This window comes from Mus caroli, unplaced genomic scaffold (assembly GCF_978045245.1).
Source record: "Mus caroli unplaced genomic scaffold, Mus_caroli_1 scaffold_15, whole genome shotgun sequence".
Lineage (NCBI taxonomy): Eukaryota > Metazoa > Chordata > Mammalia > Rodentia > Muridae > Mus > Mus caroli.
Genome location: NW_028227270.1, coordinates 35777423 through 35795517, shown reverse-complemented (window position 1 = coordinate 35795517; position 18095 = coordinate 35777423). Strand labels below are relative to the sequence as shown.

The following is an 18095-nucleotide window of genomic DNA, read 5'->3' as shown; positions in this document are numbered from 1 at the left end:
CATATATCCAGAAGACGTCCCAACTGGTAAGAAGGACACATGCTCCACTATGTTCATAGCAGCCCTATTTATAATAGCCAGAAGCTGGAAAGAACCCAGATGTCCCTCAACAGAGGAATGGATACAGAAATTATGGTACATTTACACAATGGAGTACTACTCAGCTATTAAAAAGAATGAATTTATGAAATTCCTAGCCAAATGGATGGGCCTGGAGGGCATCATCTTGAGTGAGGTAACACAATCACAAAGGAACTCACACAATATGTATTCACTGATAAGTGGATATTAGCCCAAAACTTAGGATACCCAAGATATAAGATACAATTTGCTAAACGCATGAAACTCAAGAAGAATGAAGACCAAAGTGTGGACACTATGCCCCTTCTTAGAATTGGGAACAAAACACCCATGGAAGGAGTTACAGAGACAAAGTTTGGAGCTGTGATGAAAGGATGGACCATCTAGAGACTGCCGTATCCAGGGATCCATCCCATAATCAGCTTCTAAACGCTGACACCATTGCATACACTAGCAAGATTTTGCTGAATGGACCCAAATATAGCTGTCTCTTGTGAGATGATGCCAGGGCCTAGCAAACACAGGAGTGGATCCTCACAGTCAGCTATTGGATGTATCACAGGGCTCCCAATGGAGAAGCTAGAGAAAGTACCCAAGGAGCTAAAGGGATCTGCAACCCTATAGTTGGAACAACATGATGAACTAACCAGTACCCCGGAGCTCTTGTCTCTAGCTGCATATGTATCGAAAGATGTCCTAGTCGGCCATCACTGGAAAGAGAGGCCCATTGGACTTGCAAACTTTATATGCCCCAATATAGGGGAATGCCAGGGCCAAAAGAATGGGAATGGGTGGGTAGGGAAGTGGGGGGCGCTATGGGGGACTTTTGGGATAGCATTGGAAATGTAATTGAGGAAAATATGTAATAAAAAATATTAAAAATTAAAAAAAACACACCCACATTGCAATTGCCAGTGCCTGCCAGCTCCTAGGGATGTGACTCTTGAATATTCTTAAGTGCTTAATATTTTACTCTTAATATTCCCACTTCCCTCTTTTAGCACACTTATTGGCTGGCCATATTTTCTATTTATTCTCCAGTGTAGTTTGCAAGTTTACACACTGTTGTTTTCCTTTGTTGGCATTGTGATTCATAGCCTATAATGTTATAGTTTATTTTATTTTTGGTGAGAAAGAGTGGTAGGGATTTAAGCAACTTTGCCAGAGGCAATGCATGGACCATGCTGAGGAGTGTCTTTCATTTCTAGTCTCCTCACACCTGCTTTGTGAAAGGCCTCATCCATAGGTATATATCTGATAGTTGAAGCTATTTGAAGGACTCAGTTTGGTGAGCTTCACTCTGAAATCCCTTCCCCAGGCATTTGCTGAGTCTCAGGAGGTGGGAGTAGTGTGGAAAGCCATAATCTTTTCAGAGCCCAGAGATTTATATCCTCAAAGCTTCCTATGTATTACAACCTTTTCCCCTGCTTTTAAACAGGAAGAGTCAGATAATTTGGAGTTGAGGACAGATATAAAAAAAGGACTTTTGTTTAAACCATACATCTTCTAGAATTTTGTTGAGATTCTGAGTTTTTATTTTAAAATTTAGTATGATATATATATATATATAAAATTTAGTATGATATATATTTTAGTATATATATTATATGTATATTAATTTACCCATTATTAATTCTCAATGTATCTAGTGCACTTTATCTAGCTTCTCAAGCTGGTAGAAACCACCTAAATATGCTGGATGTAAAACATGTAAACATGACAATGTAAATGAATACTCTACATATTTTACTCTCCAGCACAAATGAATACAAATTGAATGACAGTTCTTGATAGGTTAAAGACTATCCAGAGACACCACCCAGGAATCCATCCCATAATCAGCCACCAAACCCAGACACTATTGCATATGCCAGCAAGATTTTGATGAAGGGACCCTGTTCTAGCTGTCTCATATGAGGCTATGCCAGTGCCTGGCAAATACAGAAGTGGATGCTCACAGTCATCTATAAGATGGAACACAGGGCCCCCAATGGAGAAGCTAGAGAAAGCACCCAAGGAGCTGAAGGGCTCTGCAACCCTATAGGTGGAATAACAATATGAATTAACCCGTACCCCCAGAGCTCATTTCTCTAGCTGCATATGTATCAGAAGATGGCCTAGTTGGCCATCACTGGGAAGAGAGGCCCCTTGGTATTGCAAACTTTATATGGCCCAGTACAGGGGAATGCCAGGGCCAAGAAGTGGGAGTAGGTGGGTGGGGGTGAGGGAAGGTCGGGAGGAGGACATAGGGAACTTTTGAAATAGCATTTGAAATTTGAAATGTATATAATGAAATATCTAATAAAAAAAAAGACTGAAACAACCCTGAGAGATACTTGCATACATCTCTTTCTCTGTAGCACATCTACCCATTGAAGTAACTTAGATTCTGGATGGGAAACAAAACAAGGGAGCTGGCTCAAAATATTACAGCTACATCTAATTGTGTAACAGTAAAGCATTGAAAAGCTATATTTTATCTGAGGGTAGAGTGGTTCATAAATGCCTGTAGAAGCCTTTGCTGAGGAACACCAGGCAGTGAAGGATGGAATGATGTCCAGAAAGGTGGGGTAGGATCTTGGTCTGGCAGTGAATGCCTGGGGGTTGGATGGGGGTGGGGTCGAGGAGATGTCAGTACTACAGGTCCTTTAGATGCTATTTGATGAAGTAGCTATTCTAGATGAGGTTCAATGAAAAAGCTTGTGCTTTATTCAGGATAAACATGGACTATATAAACCTTAAAAAGTGAGAAGGGATTTTTTCCTAGGGTGAAGTTTCATTGGCTCAGGCTTAAATGGGGATACCTCATTTGCATGGAGAAGTATTCCAAGAAGTTGAACCTATAACTTCACCAAGGATTACATGACATTCCTCAGATAGAGTGTGGGAGTTGGGGTTTCCCAGATAAGGTAGAGAAAAGGAATCCCTGCTGGGAAAGTGAGTCCTCCATTTTGCACCAAGCTCAGCTATCTGGACATGGTTGACTTAGGCCTTAAGTAACTGGGTTTCCCAACAAAGCACTAAGCATTTATAACCTTGGAAATACTTTCCAATGAGATAGATGCTGAATTTAGTGGGTATGAGTAGTAGATATACTCCACATCAGTGGTGTATGTTTCTAGTGGTGAGACTACATTGATGTTGGAAACAACAGGTGAAATTAGAGTGGGCTGTTGCTGTTGTTGTGGGTTGTTTTTTCATGTTCAAATACTTTAAGATTGGTCACTACTGGGGATTTAGGGATGTTAGAGGTGGTATAATTGTTAAGGTACAGAAGCTAGGCAGAGGTGTTTTGTTCAAATTGCAACCCCCCAAAGAGACCACCAGGAACCACAAGTTCAATGCAAGCATACAAGCTTGGGCCACAAACCTTAATGAGTCAACAGGAAAGGAGACCGGCCCTAAGGTCTAGAGAAAGGGAGCTTTTAAAGGGGGAAAATAAACAAACCCTGCAAGTGGGGGTTTCCAAGCTGTGGCATTACATGTTTGTGTAAGAGGATAAAGGAATGTTGGCTTTTAAACTTACTGGTTTACAGTACCTGGTTAAACCACCAGGAGAGTAGCTCTGACTGACCCTAAATATTAAATCATCTTCCAGTTCAGCAATGGCTGCTTACTGCAGGCTGTATACAGCAAAGGCTGGAATACCATACATGATCTCAAAGGGGGTTAGTCCCATTTGGTAAGGAGAATTCTTACTTGATATAGGGCAAAGGGAAGGAGCATCACCGAGTGGCCACCAGTCTCTAAGGCTAATTTAGTTAAGGTCTCTTTTAATGTTTTATTTATTCTTTTTAGCTGCCCTGAACTTTGGAGTCAATATAATTTCCAATCTACCACAATGAATTTTACTACATCCTAACTTAATTTGGACACAAATATCAGACCATTGTCTGATCCTATCATATGAGGAAATCTATACCCTGTTAAGATATCCTCCAGCAATTCTTTGGCCACTTTTACTGTCTCAGCCTTTGTTGGGAATGCCTCTGTCCCTGGAGAAAGTTTTTACAAACACCAGCAGATACTTGTAACTGTACCTTCCTGGCTTGACTTCTGTAAAATCAATTTTCCAGTAGGCCCTTGGTCTTTTACCTTGAAGTCGGGAACCTGGATGTTTGGGGTTGCTGGGAGTATTTGTCAGTTGGCAGGCTTTACAATTTTTCACTATATTTTCAAGAGTGCTCTGTATATCCTTGAAAGTCAGTTTTGATTGTCTGGCCACATCTGTCATTTGTCTGACACCCATGTAGGTGACTCTGTGGATTTTTTTTTTGAATAGTTCTTTCTAAAAAGGTAGGTAATATTAGCTTACCTTTAGTTGATTGCCATCAGCCCTCTAGACATTATTGACTTATGGGCTGGTTTTGAGCCCATTTAATTTCTTCCTCTGTGCAGACTGGTTGGTCTGGCAGGTTAGGATTGGGTGGTTCAAGTAGAACACAGAGGTGGTTCTTTCCTGTAAGGCTATCTCCTTAGCAGCCTTGTCAGCCAGGTTGTTACCTCTAGCCACTGGTGCTGTTCCTTTTTGGTGTCCTAGGCAATGGATGATTGCTTTTTTTTTTTTTTTTTTTTTTTTTTTTCAGCCAGGAGGCGTTAAGGAGTTTAGAATTTTATGAATTTTATCTTTATTTTTTGTAGTTCTTCCCTCTGTTGTTAGGAGCCCTCATTTGTTGGTAAATGGCTCCATACACATGAACAGTTGCAAATGCATGCTAGCTCTCTGTGTAGATGTTAACAGCCAGTCTTTTCTCCATGATGAGGGCCTGTGTTACTGTTATTAGCTCAGCCCTTTGAGCTGAAGTGCCTGGAGGAAGAGAATGAGGCAGAATACCTCTGTTTCTGTAGTCACTGCCATCCGTGTTCTCCTCTGACCCTCATGGATGAAGTTGCTCCTATCTGTAAACCAGGTCCACTCTGCCTCTATCAGAGGACAGTCCCTCAAGTCAGGTCTGGTACTGTGTAACTGTGTAGCTTTTCACATTGATGGAGTGGACAGTTCAAGTCAGAATCTTGTAGGAGAGTTGCAGGGTTCAGGGAAACAGTAGGCTGGAAAATAATTTGGCTAGGTTTGATTAGTAGAGTTTGATAATGAGTCCTGTGGGCATTACTGAGCCATTGATCAGGAGGCTGATTGAGTACCCCTTCAATAACATGGGGTGTCTTCACAAACAAATTCTGTCCCAAAGTTAGTTTATCTGCATCTTTAATCAACAGTGCTGTGACTGCAATAGTAAACAGGCAAACTGGGCATCCTGCTGCCATTGGGTCCAGTTTCTTTGATAAATAAGCCACTGGTCATTTCCATGGCCCTAGCTCTAATCAAGGTTCAAAGACTAAAGATACCTTTAGGCACTTTAAATTTGAGGCCATAGGCCATCTGCGTAAAACTCAGGAATTCTAACTGCTTGTTTGTGCCCTAGCTGAGATTGCAACATTATCAGCCATGGAGCTCTGCCACATTCTGCCTCTGGAGGAGGAAGGAAGCTGCTCAAGAAGGGGAGGTTGACAGCACTCTATCACGCCACTACTTGGGCCACTGATCCAATTACTGCTTCCAACTTCACCCCTGCCCCAAGGGGGGGTCTGTGTATGCCAAGAAGGTGGGAAAACAAGGGTGGATGGGGCCTGCTGGAGACCAGAGACCAGCTACCAGCTGTATGCCTCCATGACCAGCTCTGGAATAGCTCACTTTCTGTTTCCTTCTCTTTCAGCAAATTTGCCTCTCCAATATCTAGTAATTAGATCTCTTCAGGTTTGAAATGAATTTGAGCTCTCATCTTTGCTAACAACTTTCTCCCAAATCAGGAATAACCATTAATGAATTGGTTACCCATCCTATTCTCAAGTCTATTGATCTTCGGGTAGTCCATGAATATTGCTTAGTACCTGTGGCCCCTTAGATCCAGGACACTTTGGAGCACATTGGCCCCTTTTACTTCAGGAGTACCAAATGTTGAGTTATGGTATCTACCAGGAAATCTCCAGACCCTAGAGCAGGGGAGGGGACCTGTGTGGACCAACATACTGACCTCTGCCCTGGAGTCCTGGGCCCCGATTCCATCCACTCTAAGGGTTACCCTGTGTTTAGGGATGGGTTCTGAGCCCCACCTCCCTCAATCTTCTTCTTTCCCTTCAAACATGACCTTAGCCTGTGACTTTTTCCTCTGGGCAATGACTTTTTTTTTTTTCAGTAAAAACACTGATTCTTACCCAATGGTAGTTGGCAACCTCCTATAGACTCCTTTCCTCTGGCAATCCGTTGGAGCTAGCATATACTTTTCCTGGATCTGAGGCATTGTTGGTTAGAAGGACTCTGGCCAAATCTCTCTATTCCATGTCTTTCCTGTCTTAATGTGCTTTTCTTCTGCAGTTTCCCTTTTGTATTATACCTTCTCCGCAACTTCCGCTAGATCCCTCAACAACTTTTTTCTTAATCTTTCTTGTCTGTGTAGCTTCTTCCTTATGTCTAGTTTTGACTGCTTGATAAAAGCAAGGAACTGATAAAAAGCCATGCTAGAATTTTCTGTTTTTCCAAGTTCTATTTGTGTATAGCAGGAAAAACCATCTATGACCCATTCAAGAAATGCTGCTGGACTTTCATCAGTTCTGTGCCTAACATCATGTCTATACCTTAGCCAACTTATTGCTGAGGCCAACTGAGCCTGGCCATAGATCTAGAGACACCCTGCTCCTTCATCTATGTTGAAGTCCCAATCAGAATGGGATCCCCTATGGGGCCAAGAACCAGTTTCTTGGCCTTTGTCGGTGGTGAAGAGAACCTGCAAGAGCTCTGGGTAGGTGATTGCACTGAGTACTCTCAGGTGCATGGAAGGGAGTGGTTGTTGCTTCTTAGTGGGCTGAGTGTGGCAGAACAGTGTCATTGGAGACCTTCTCTTCACAACTTAGAGACTATATCTGTTCAGACAGGGAGCAAGCACTTCTCCTGGCAAGAAGGGTAACCATTTACTGAGTGACCAGGAGTCTGTTCCAACCTCTGGTGAGAGATACATCTACCCACTTGGAGTGTCTCCTGCTCAATCTGTCCACGAGTGGAGTCCTGCTTTCTGGGTATACACCTCCTCACTCAGGGAGATCTCGGTTAGGGCTGCAATTGGCCCCAGCCTTAAACCTTTCTAGGGGCTCTGGATAACTGTGTGTGTTGCACCTGTGCCCTGTGGAGGGGGAGGGGGATGCACCTGTACCAGCCATGCCACCAGACCTGCAGTGGACCTGGTCAGGTTCCTTGTGCCTGGCAGCAGGCAGGGAGGGCCCCGTGGGACTCGCTGAAAAGGGTGTTTGGGTGTGCATGCCCACCAGGGTGCACCAACAGCTCACATCAGGTCTAGGACCTGGGTCTCCCTGTTTGTCCCTGCCCAGGGCACTTCAGTGGTCTAGAGAAGACAGCTGTAAGTGGGTGATGAAAACTAGCCAACAGAGAAAACAGACAGGATGGCTTATAGTGGGGTTCTACATCTGTTCTTTTCTTCCCAGAAACACCAGGGGGACTTCGTACCCTATGACTTTGGAATGTCTCCCAAGCCCCACTGGCTACATTTGCCCTTATCATTTTTATTTTTAGTTTTTATTTTGCCACAAAATACAGAATAGGCCTCTTAAGAACAGAATTACAAAATTATTCTGAACAGAATAATTATGGTACCACACAGGCACATAGGCAGACAAAGACAGAAATTTTCATGGACACATGGACATTTAGACTCAGACATACCAGTATTGAGACCCTGCAGGTTGGGTCCTGGTGGCTTTGGAGTTTCCCGTCCAATGCACAAAATGTTGTGCCCAGATGACAAAAAACCCAAAGAGACCACCAGGAACCACAACTCTGATGCATGCACATGAGTCTTTATTCAGGCTTGAGCCTGGGCCACAAACTTTACTGATGCAACAGGATAGGAGAGTGGCCTCAAGGTCTAAGGAAAGGGGGTTTATAAAGGAAAAATACTGCAAGCAGGGGTTTCTGAGCCTTGGCCTTACATGATTGGGTAAGATAGTAAAGGAATATTGACTTTTAAACTAATTGGTTTATAGTACCTGGTTAAACCACAAAGAAGGAGCACATATCTAAAGGAACATCTTGACCTGGGAACAACTTGTGTTTTCTTAGCCCACTCTGTTGTTATCAGCTAGCTGCAGCTGTTGTGTCTATTTTGCAATTGTCAGGGACAGTTTGTGATTTTTTTCCCAGACCTCAAGCATGGGGTCATGCCTCTCTGGGGGAAAATTAACTTAGAAGGGAATGTTAAAAACAAAATGGAGGTTATTCTGCTACTTTCATCCCTACAGAGGTTATGATCCTCAGAACATCATAATTAAACTGGGTTCACAGTTCTTTTGGGCCTTCAAGAACTCATGAAAGGGTTTTTGCATTCATATCATTAGCTACAAGATTAGTGATATGTTACTTATAAGAAAACAGAAAGAGCTGGACTGACCCTCTTGGCTTCCTCACATGCTTGATTTTGCCATTGTTTACTATCTACCCACAAAGTCCTTACCTGATATAAGATGATACCCATAGTCTTCCCAGAACAGTGAGCTAAACAAATCATTTGCTTCAAAAAGTGATCTAACCTTGGGTACTGTCTTAGGGTTTCCATTTCTGTGAAGAGACAATATGACCAAGGCAACTGTTGTAAAAGGCAACATTTAATTGGGCCTGGCTTACATGTTCAGAGGTACAGTCCATTCTCATCAAGTCAGAAAGCATGGCAGTATCCAGGCAGTTATGGTGCTGGAGGAGCTAACAGTTCTACATCTTGTTCTGAGCCAAACAGAAGAAGATTGGTGTCTTAGTCAGGGTTTCTATTCCTGCCCAAACATCATGACCAAGAAGCAAGTTGGGGAGGAAAGGGTTTATTCAGCTTACACTTCCATACTGCTGTTCATCACTGAAGGAAGTCAGGACTGGAACTCAAGCAGGTCACAAAGCAGGAGCTGATGCAGAAGCCATGGAGGGATGTTCTTTACTGGCTTGCCTCCCCTGGCTTGCTCAGCCTGCTCTCTTATAGAACCAAGACTACTAGCCTAGAGATGGTCCCACCCACAAGGGGCCTTTCCCCCTTGATCACTAATTGAGAAAATGCCTTACAGTTGGATCTCATGGAAGCATTTCCTCAACTGAAGCTCCTTTCTCTGTGATAACTCCAGCTGTGTCAAGTTGACACAAAGCTAGCCAGTACAATTGGATCCTACTTGACTAGGAAGAGGGTCTCAAAGCATACCCCTACAGATACACACTTCCTCCATTAAGGCCATATCTACTTCAACAAGGCCACACCTCCTAATAGTACCACTCCTTGTGCCAAGCATATTCAAACCACTATATTCCACTGCTAAGCCTGCATGTGCTTGTTCAAACACATGAGTCTATGAGGGTCATATCTAACCATAGTAAATAAAAATACATTTAGTCCAACTTCAAGAGTCCCCTTTGTTAGCATTCCTTCTGGCTCCTCCTCACAGTTACCTGGCAAGAGCAGGGCATGGGAAGGGGAGTTGAGAAGGAAGTAGAGACAGAGAAGGAGAGAGAGAGAGAGAGAGAGAGAGAGAGAGGAGGCTGGCCCAGGAACATGTGGAGTGGGAGGGGCAGAAAGGGAATGAGGAGAGAGGGAGAAGGGAGTCAGGGAGAGAAGAGAGTCAGAGAGAATAATTGAGTGTTGAGGAGCAACCACTTCTTTTATAGTAGGTCAGGCTCTCCTGGCTATTGCCAGGTAACTGTGGGGCAGAGCCATTTTAGAATGGTATTATATATCCTGTGATGTTGGAGTTATGTGATATGCTTTTTGATTTTGACTTTATATGGAATTAAATGATTGAATGAATCTCAGAAAAGTCTTTGAACTTTGGGCTTTTAATATTGTTGAAACTGCTATAGACTGTGGGTGTTACCATTACTTCTTGGCTCCTTCAAAGAGCTTGCTTACATCTCCAGCTCTGCTTTCTGTAGTTGTCTAGGCTCTAGTTGACTCCATTCCACTGCTGTTGCTGTTCTTGGTAGTTGTCACATGGTACTGGCATCTCCAAAACACTGGGGTCTTCTGCTAAGCTTCATCAATCACCTTTCATAGGCTCTTTCTGTGGTGTCAACTTCTTTTCATGACCCCTTCAGTCCTGGGCTGTCAACTGAATCTGACAACAATCACCAATGGCTTTCCCTGGCCTCTTATAGTGTCAAGCCTCTGCTGCTCTCCAGGACCCCCTCATACCTTCAATGCCAGCACCATCTTAGTGATTTTTACACATTACCAAGTCCAGCTTCAGCATGAGGTACAAGCTTGGTACCTCTGGAACTCTGGAACACATTTTCTTTGTCTCTCAGAAAACATTTCCCAGATTTCACCTCATTGATGCTTATCTCTTCTTTTTTCAAAATATTTTTTATTACATATTTTCCTCAATTACATTTCCAATGCTATCCCAAAAGTCCCCCATACCCTCCCCCCCACTTCCCTACCCACCCATTCCCATTTTTTTTTGGCCCTGGTGATCCCCTGTACTGGGGCATATAAAGTTTGCATGTCCAATGTGCCTCTCTTTCCAGTGATGGACTACTAGGCCATCTTTTGATACATATACAGCTAGAGTCAAGAGCTCCGGGTACTGGTTAGTTCATAATGTTGTTCCACCTATATGGTTGCAGATCCCTTTAGCTCCTTGGGTACTTTCTTTCTCTAGCTCCTCCATTGGGATCCCTGTGATCCATCCACTAGCTGACTGTGAGCATCCACTTCTGTGTTTGCTAGGCCTCGGCATAGTTTCACAAGAGACAGCTATATCTGGGTCCTTTCTGCAAAATCTTGCTAGTGTATGCAATGGTGTCAGCATTTGGAAGCTGATTATGAGGTGGATCCCTGGATATGGCAGTCTCTAGATGGTCCATCCTTTCATCACAGCTCCAAACTTTGTCTCTGTAATCACCACTAATTTCTTAGCTTCAGCAAACCTGCATCAATTGTCCAAGCAGACCCTTCTATTTTTATTCTAAAGCCACAGACACATGACTGGAGGTGCCAAGTTCTTCTGCTTATTGGAGCTGGAACATGCCCCCCTTCTTTTATTACATTATCACCAACTTTGTTTTCCAACTCCTTCACTGCCTAAGCTTGGCTGTCTTGGAACTTGCTCTTGTAACTGACCTTGAACACTGAGATCTGCATACTTTTGTTTTCTGATTTCTGGGATTCTAAGCTTTTCTCTACTTAGAACTTTCTTTGTTCAAGAGTGGCCTTGAACTCAGAGATCTGCTTGCTTCTTTCTCCTGGGATTAAAGATGTGCACTACTATGCCTAGTACTAAGCTTTTCTTGGCCACTGTTCCTTAAGATCTGGATCAAAAGGCTGTGTCTTTCAGCCTCAAGATCTGCATCACAGTTGTGCTCTCCAATTCTGGATTGTAGTTCATTTCAGATTAAAAGTCCAAATGAAAACAACGACCAAGTAATAATGCCTAACAAGATATAACTATTCCTTGTTCAAATGCAAATATATAAACAATAAGCTTAGCTGGGTGGGATCTTGCACCGAAGTCACCACTGTCTTAATCTGTTTATCTTCTTGAACATAGAATTCAGTTCCATTGTACTTCCTAGTGCCCTTTTATTACTTGAGTCAGACATTTTGTGCTTTCTCTCTCTAAACTTGCAACATAAAATCAAAAAGTTCTTCATGAGACTAAACAATAGCAAAGTCTAAACTGGATTGTTTTGATACATCCTTTGTCAATGCAATTAATTTGACTCTCTTCACCTTAGCCCAAGGCATGCTCTTCTGACAAAAAATAGGTACATTCTTCATCAAAATATCACAAGAGCATTCTCTCAGCCACATACAAATATTCTACTCCTGTGATACTATTGTGTGAGGAGCGGGTGTGGCCACGGCCCCAAGATGGCGCCTGGGACTGCTGCCAAGTCTTATGACTGGCACCTGACTTCCTCATATCCCTCAAGATAGCCACGTACCTTGAGCTGCATTGCACAGATGCACCACGACGTAAGATTGGATGATGTGACGAATGTAGTCCTGAGCCAATGAACTGTGCCTACCTGGACTGGGGTGAGGTGGAGTGGACAGGAGGGGAAAAAGGGGGATGGCCGAGAGAGTTCGGGGCATTCTTCTTTTTCCTACACATTTGTGAAGATCCTGAATAAACTGCCTTGAGAAGGACATTGGTTTCGTCTCTTCTTTTCTGCTGGTCGGAGACAGTAGCGACACTATTGATCCAGTAAACATTTGTGAACCCCAAAAGACCATCAAAGAGCAGATTCCTATGCAATCACATTAGAGATCCTGCTTGGGCTCCCCACCAACACTGACACAGCAGGAAGGCATAACATTTTAGTGTATTGTGTGGAAACTCCAAGGCCTCCAGGACCCAACCCAGAGGGTCTTAATACTGCTAATGTGTGTCTGAGTCTGTGAGTCTGTCCATGTGTTTATGTATGGAAATTCCTGTCTGTGTCTTTGTCAGTTCATAAACACTGAGTGATGACACTTCTGTAATTCTGTTCTGAAAAAAGGGACTTAAATCTGGATCTGTGGCTGGACAGGTCAATGCAGATGTGCCAAGGAACCTTGGCCATGAGGGACCAGAAAATGTTCTGAGTTCTGGTCTGGGGTGGGCATGGGCTGAGAGAACCAAAGGCACCCACCAATCTCATTACTTTATTCCTTTCTGACAGACAAGAAGAGATGAGTTTCTTTTCATATATATGAGCATCACTTTCTGTTTGGTTTTTGTTTGTTTGTTTGTTTGTTTGGGTTTTTTTTTTTGGTGGCATGTTGTAGGACAGAGTGCTTGGAATTTTTCTTGTATTTTGTCATTTTGTCTTTGTTACCGGAAAACATTTTGATGAGCATTTAACATGGGACCAACTCCTTCAATTCTCCTATGTTAAAACTAGGGAACTCAATCTTTCTGTCACCATAGGAAAACTTTTTCTCCCAGACAACAGGCAGGCCCACCTTATTCAACCCCTCAGGCAGAATGGCAGCTCTGTCATAGGCAGTCCCACTGTAGGCAGGGGAGGAGAGACATGCTCCAGGGAAACAAAGCCACTGGGGGCTGCCTCCTGAGCCTGAGTCTGTCTTCCTGCCCTTGTGTGCATCAGGAATATTTGGTGATTAAGGAAACGAACCCCATCACTATTGTCCCTTTGCCGCTAGTGACCTGTTATAACTAGAGAATTCAGAAATGCCCCTTTTCAGTAATTAATCTCTTGGAAACAGTCCTCTTCACCCACCATCTCACTTGGGATGACTACCAGAAGCTTTTGCAGGCTCTCTTAATCACACAAAAAAAGAGAGAAAAATAATCTAGATTTGGATCAGGAAGCTGGTTCCTGGCCCCACAGGGGAACCCATGGGAGAACTCACCAAGCAGCCATTGATGCTGGCTTTCCCTTAAACCCACTCATATTGGAACTTCAACACTGCTAAAGGTAAGTAGAGACTCTAAGTCTTAACACTGGTCTCTGTTGGCAAGTCTCAAAGTGGCTATAAGATAGCCCACCAAAGATAAATAAGATGTTAGAGAAAAAAAATGAAAGTTCCACAGCTTCCATAGAAAGGGTTATAGAGATACTCCAGAGTAAAACCAGCAACAGGTCTAGCTTTTATAAACCAGGCAGCACTGTATATTAAGAAAAAAAGAAAACAAAAACAAACAAAAAACAAAAAACAAAACAAAAAACCCAATAAAAACAGAACAAACCAAACCAAACCAAACCAAACCAAAACAACAACAAAACAAAAAACTGAACAACAACAAAAAAGCAACTCAGGAGGGTTAAGAGGTTAAAAGAAAAGAGTCCGAGAGACTTAATGACTTTATGATGACAGAAAAAATGTTTAATAAAAGAGAAAGTTCAGGAAAGACAGATGAAAAAGCAATGGACTATTGACCTGGTAAAGATCCTATTGGCTCCCAGCACCAGCCAATAGGGTTAAAAGCCATAATAACCTCCTAATGAGGTGCTTACCAGGCTAGAAATACTCAACCCTTGCTTGCTGTTTTCTATAAATCCTTATGCTGATGAGAGGTCGGGGCTTCACCAAGACGATCCTGTGGGTTAGTGGTGCATTACGCCCCAGTCGGAGTTTGTAAATAAAGACTGGGGTGTTATTGCATAGGAGATCAGCTCCTTATTGGCCTTTCAGGATTTGTGAACACTTCCTTGTTCTACAATATCTTTAGAGCCAGGCTTACTTTATTCTAATCACCCTCAGCAACAAAGTCTTTCATATTCCTACTGGGATATCACATTAAGCTCCACTTAAAGCTTTCCACTACTTTTTAAATCTTAAGTCCCTAAATCTATATTTTTCCAAACAAAAGCTTGGTCAGACCTATCACAACAATACCCCAGACTCTGGTACCAACTTTTTCCTTAGGGTTTCATTGCTGTGAAGAGACAGCATGACCAATGTAACTCTTAAAAAGGTAACATTTAATTGGGGCTGGCTTACATGTTCAAAGGTTTAGTCCATTCTCATCAAGGCCGAAGCATGGCAGCATCCAGGCAGTCATGGTGCTGGACAAGCTGAGAGTTCCTTGTTCTGAGCCAAACAGAAGACTGACTCCCACTTGACTAGGAGTAGCCCATCCCCACAGTAACATACTTCCTCCAACAAGGCCACCTCTAATAATGCTCTACCCTTGGCCAAGCATATTCAAACCACCATAGGTGCTTTGTTAAATTAGTGAAAAATGAATCAATATAAAATTTTTACTATCAGGCCAGGAAATGTTTGCCTCTGCCTCTACTATTTAAGACATGTCTCTGGTATGCTTTATCCAATCTTACTGCACTGTGACATGATCTTTCCTCCCATATTTCATGTTTAATAGCTGCATTATTATGCTACAAAAAGAAGTTACCAAAAACATTTTGGAAAGGTTTTTTTAATGTAATACTGTTTATTTAACTTCAAAAAACATTTCAGCATTCTAAACATAAAAAAAAAAAAAAAATAACAGAATGTTGCAAATTGAGTTTAGGTCCAGAGGGTTCTTGAACTTCCATTGATGCAGAAGTTCTTTGCTTTGCTGACAACCATGAGTTCTACAGTTTCTTTAAAAAGTTTAAAACCTACTGCACTTAACTAAAGAAAAAACTCCAAACACTTCTCATGCCAGCCGAACCCTCCCCCCTTTCCACAACTGAGAATGTCAGCAGAACGCTATGCCACTATATACAAAACCAAGACAACCTGAAGCTAAATGGATGCCCACTGCAGTATCAACAGATCCAGCCTCACAGTGCATACCCTGAGCTATGGCCCCCTCCAAAAGACATCTTCCCCTTACAGCCTCCACGCCAAACAAGGAAGATCAAGAATCTGTCTTAGCCGGGCGTGGTGGCGCATGCCTTTAATCCCAGCACTCGGGAGGCAGAGGCAGGCGGATTTCTGAGTTCGAGGCCAGCCTGGTCTACAAAGTGAGCTCCATGACAGCCAGAGCTATAAAGAGAAACCCTGTCTCGAAAAACCAAAAAAAAAAAAAAAAAAAAAAAAAAGAATCTGTCTGGGTTGTTTTGTTCTCTTTACAATCTATAGATATGTACAGTTGACAACTCAGGATTTCTAGCCAATAACCATATAGTTAACCTACCTTACGAGTTGAGAACAAAATGCCAGAAACGTCTTCAAATGCCTTGTCACACCAACAGCAAAGTGCACTGAGTGAGGAGGACGCGAGAGTGCCTTTTCATTTTAAAAATGTTTGGAGCTATGTACAACTTCGATACAGTTTCAGGGCACTCCTGACACCCCCGGCCACTTCATGTAAACCACTGACACTTTGAAAAACTACAATATGATCGTGATCAAATTTTGTAATTAAAGCTAACAAGGGCAATAGACACAACTCAAATAAGAGATGTCTCAATCACAGCGCTCTCCTCCTCTAAGGTATTCACAAGGAGACAGAATTTTTATTAATCTTCCTCCTCTTCTTCCTCTTCCTCCTCCTCCTCCTCTTTTTCCACCTTTTCCTGGGCAACTTTAGCAGGACCCTTAGCACCATCAAACTTCCCTTTAGACTTATAGTCAGCAACATCCTTTTCATCCTTCTCCTTCAGCTTTGATGCCTTGGTGATGTAAGGCTGCTTTTCACTGTCACTGAAGTTCTTCCACATCTCACCCAGCTTTTTTGTCACATCTCCAATGGAGATGCCAGGGTTTGTGGATTTGATCTTGGGGCGGAATTCAGGGCAGAATAAGGAAAGTCCAGATGGAGGTCTTTTGGGGGCATTTGGGTCATTCTTCTTGCCTCCTTTAGCTGGTCCATTATCTTTCATCTCCCGATCATAGCATACTTTATCTGCCTTTGGCATTTCATCAAACTTTGATTTCTCTTTGCTAGACATGGTCTTCCATCTCTCAGAGCACTTCTTGGAAAACTCTGAAAAACTGAGGGGAACCTCTGGGTTTTTCTTCTTATGTTCTCCCTGCATGTCTGCAGGAAGAAGGCATAAGCAGACATCTTGCTCTTTGGTTTCTTGGGGTCACCTTTAGCCATCCTGACTGTATTTTTCACTAGTCTGGGCAAGCACAGGGCACAAGAGGCGCGGCTCAGCACTCCCCAGCCTCAGGCTAGCTGCCTCCATGAGAGCTGCCTGCTGGAAAGTTTTAAGTAAGTTTATGAATTTGTATATTCAGCCGCATGTAACCACATGAGGCCAGTGGGCTATGAGTTATGTGCATCATCAGGAAAGATTCTGGTTCTTGCCAGGGAACACATTATACCTTAAATTTTTGGTTATCATTGTCCCTGGTTATGTTAAATGTCTCTTTTCACTACACTGATATGCAAAACTCTTTTGATAATTAGGGAGAGATAGAATTCTTTGTATGTATACTGTGGTCAATGAAGAAATTACTAGAACCTAACTAATTTGGTGAGATATTTATGTTATCAGTAAGTAGCATAATCAGAAATAATGTCCTGAAAATATGATCCATAGAAATCCAGATATCTCAATGATAAAGAGTTGTGTCCATTTTGTCAAATGACCTACCTGTGCTAGCAGAAGTACTTGCTGTTCATATGGAATGGATAGTGCTGGACAGAGGTGGTGATTCCTAACACAGCTGAATTTGTAGGGTCTCAAGTCTGTTCCACTATCATTTCTCTTAGATAAGGAGACAAATCAAATCCAGGAAGGGTTACATATGGAGTAGACTTACCTATGAAACATGTGGATGCACAAGGGACAAGTGGGTACCACAGTTTACTAAGTCATGATCTATTTACTGGAATGAGGAAATGGTTTTCCAAGGGAATGTTGTTTGCTGGAAGCATATACATGCATGTCCCTTGCAACTGCCCCTAACCAATGGAACTTCCCCCTTGGTTTGGTTAGAACCCCTTCCATGTCTAACTCCTCATCAATCTGTAAGGTCAGGGCTGTCTGTTAATTCAAGACATCTCTGAAGTACCACCTTAGCTATAGGGTGTTCCTAAGGAATGATTGAAACCTACTGTGTAAGAAGTATGTCCTTTGACTAATTCTATTTCTCCCACCCCATAAAGGTATTGCTCCAAAGTAAAGTCTGTTAAAAGCATTCAGTTCTCTGAGTATGCTTACTGGAGATCTTATATCAGACTTAATTACAGACAATGATATATTTACCTTTTTTTACCTTTTTTTTTTTTTTTTTTTGGAGGCAGGGGTGACAGAATCTTTCTATGTAGCTCAAGCTGGCTACGAACGAACTGTCAATTTCCATGCTTCACAAAGTAAGCAGACACTAGATATGACATTAAGTAGAACATGGCACTAATTAAGAGTGAACTGTCAATTTCCTTGTTTAATAATGTAAATATATACTAGGTAGAACATAGTACTTATCAAGAATATATAATTTTATTGTCCGAGTCTCCCAAGTACTGGGAGTATAGATATGTCATACCATGTCTCACTGATGGGTTTACCTAGATTTCATTACCCAATATATACATGCATTGAATCATCATGTTATATTCTATGA

At 42.4% G+C, this 18095-nt stretch overlaps 2 pseudogenes; both read right to left on the bottom strand.

The window, feature by feature from the left end:
• Positions 1–7018: 7018 nt before the first annotated feature.
• LOC147000880 (Nuclear RNase P) lies at positions 7019–7255 on the bottom strand (annotated as a pseudogene).
• Positions 7256–16039: 8784 nt separating this feature from the next.
• LOC110308607 (high mobility group protein B3 pseudogene) lies at positions 16040–16632 on the bottom strand (annotated as a pseudogene).
• Positions 16633–18095: the final 1463 nt, after the last annotated feature.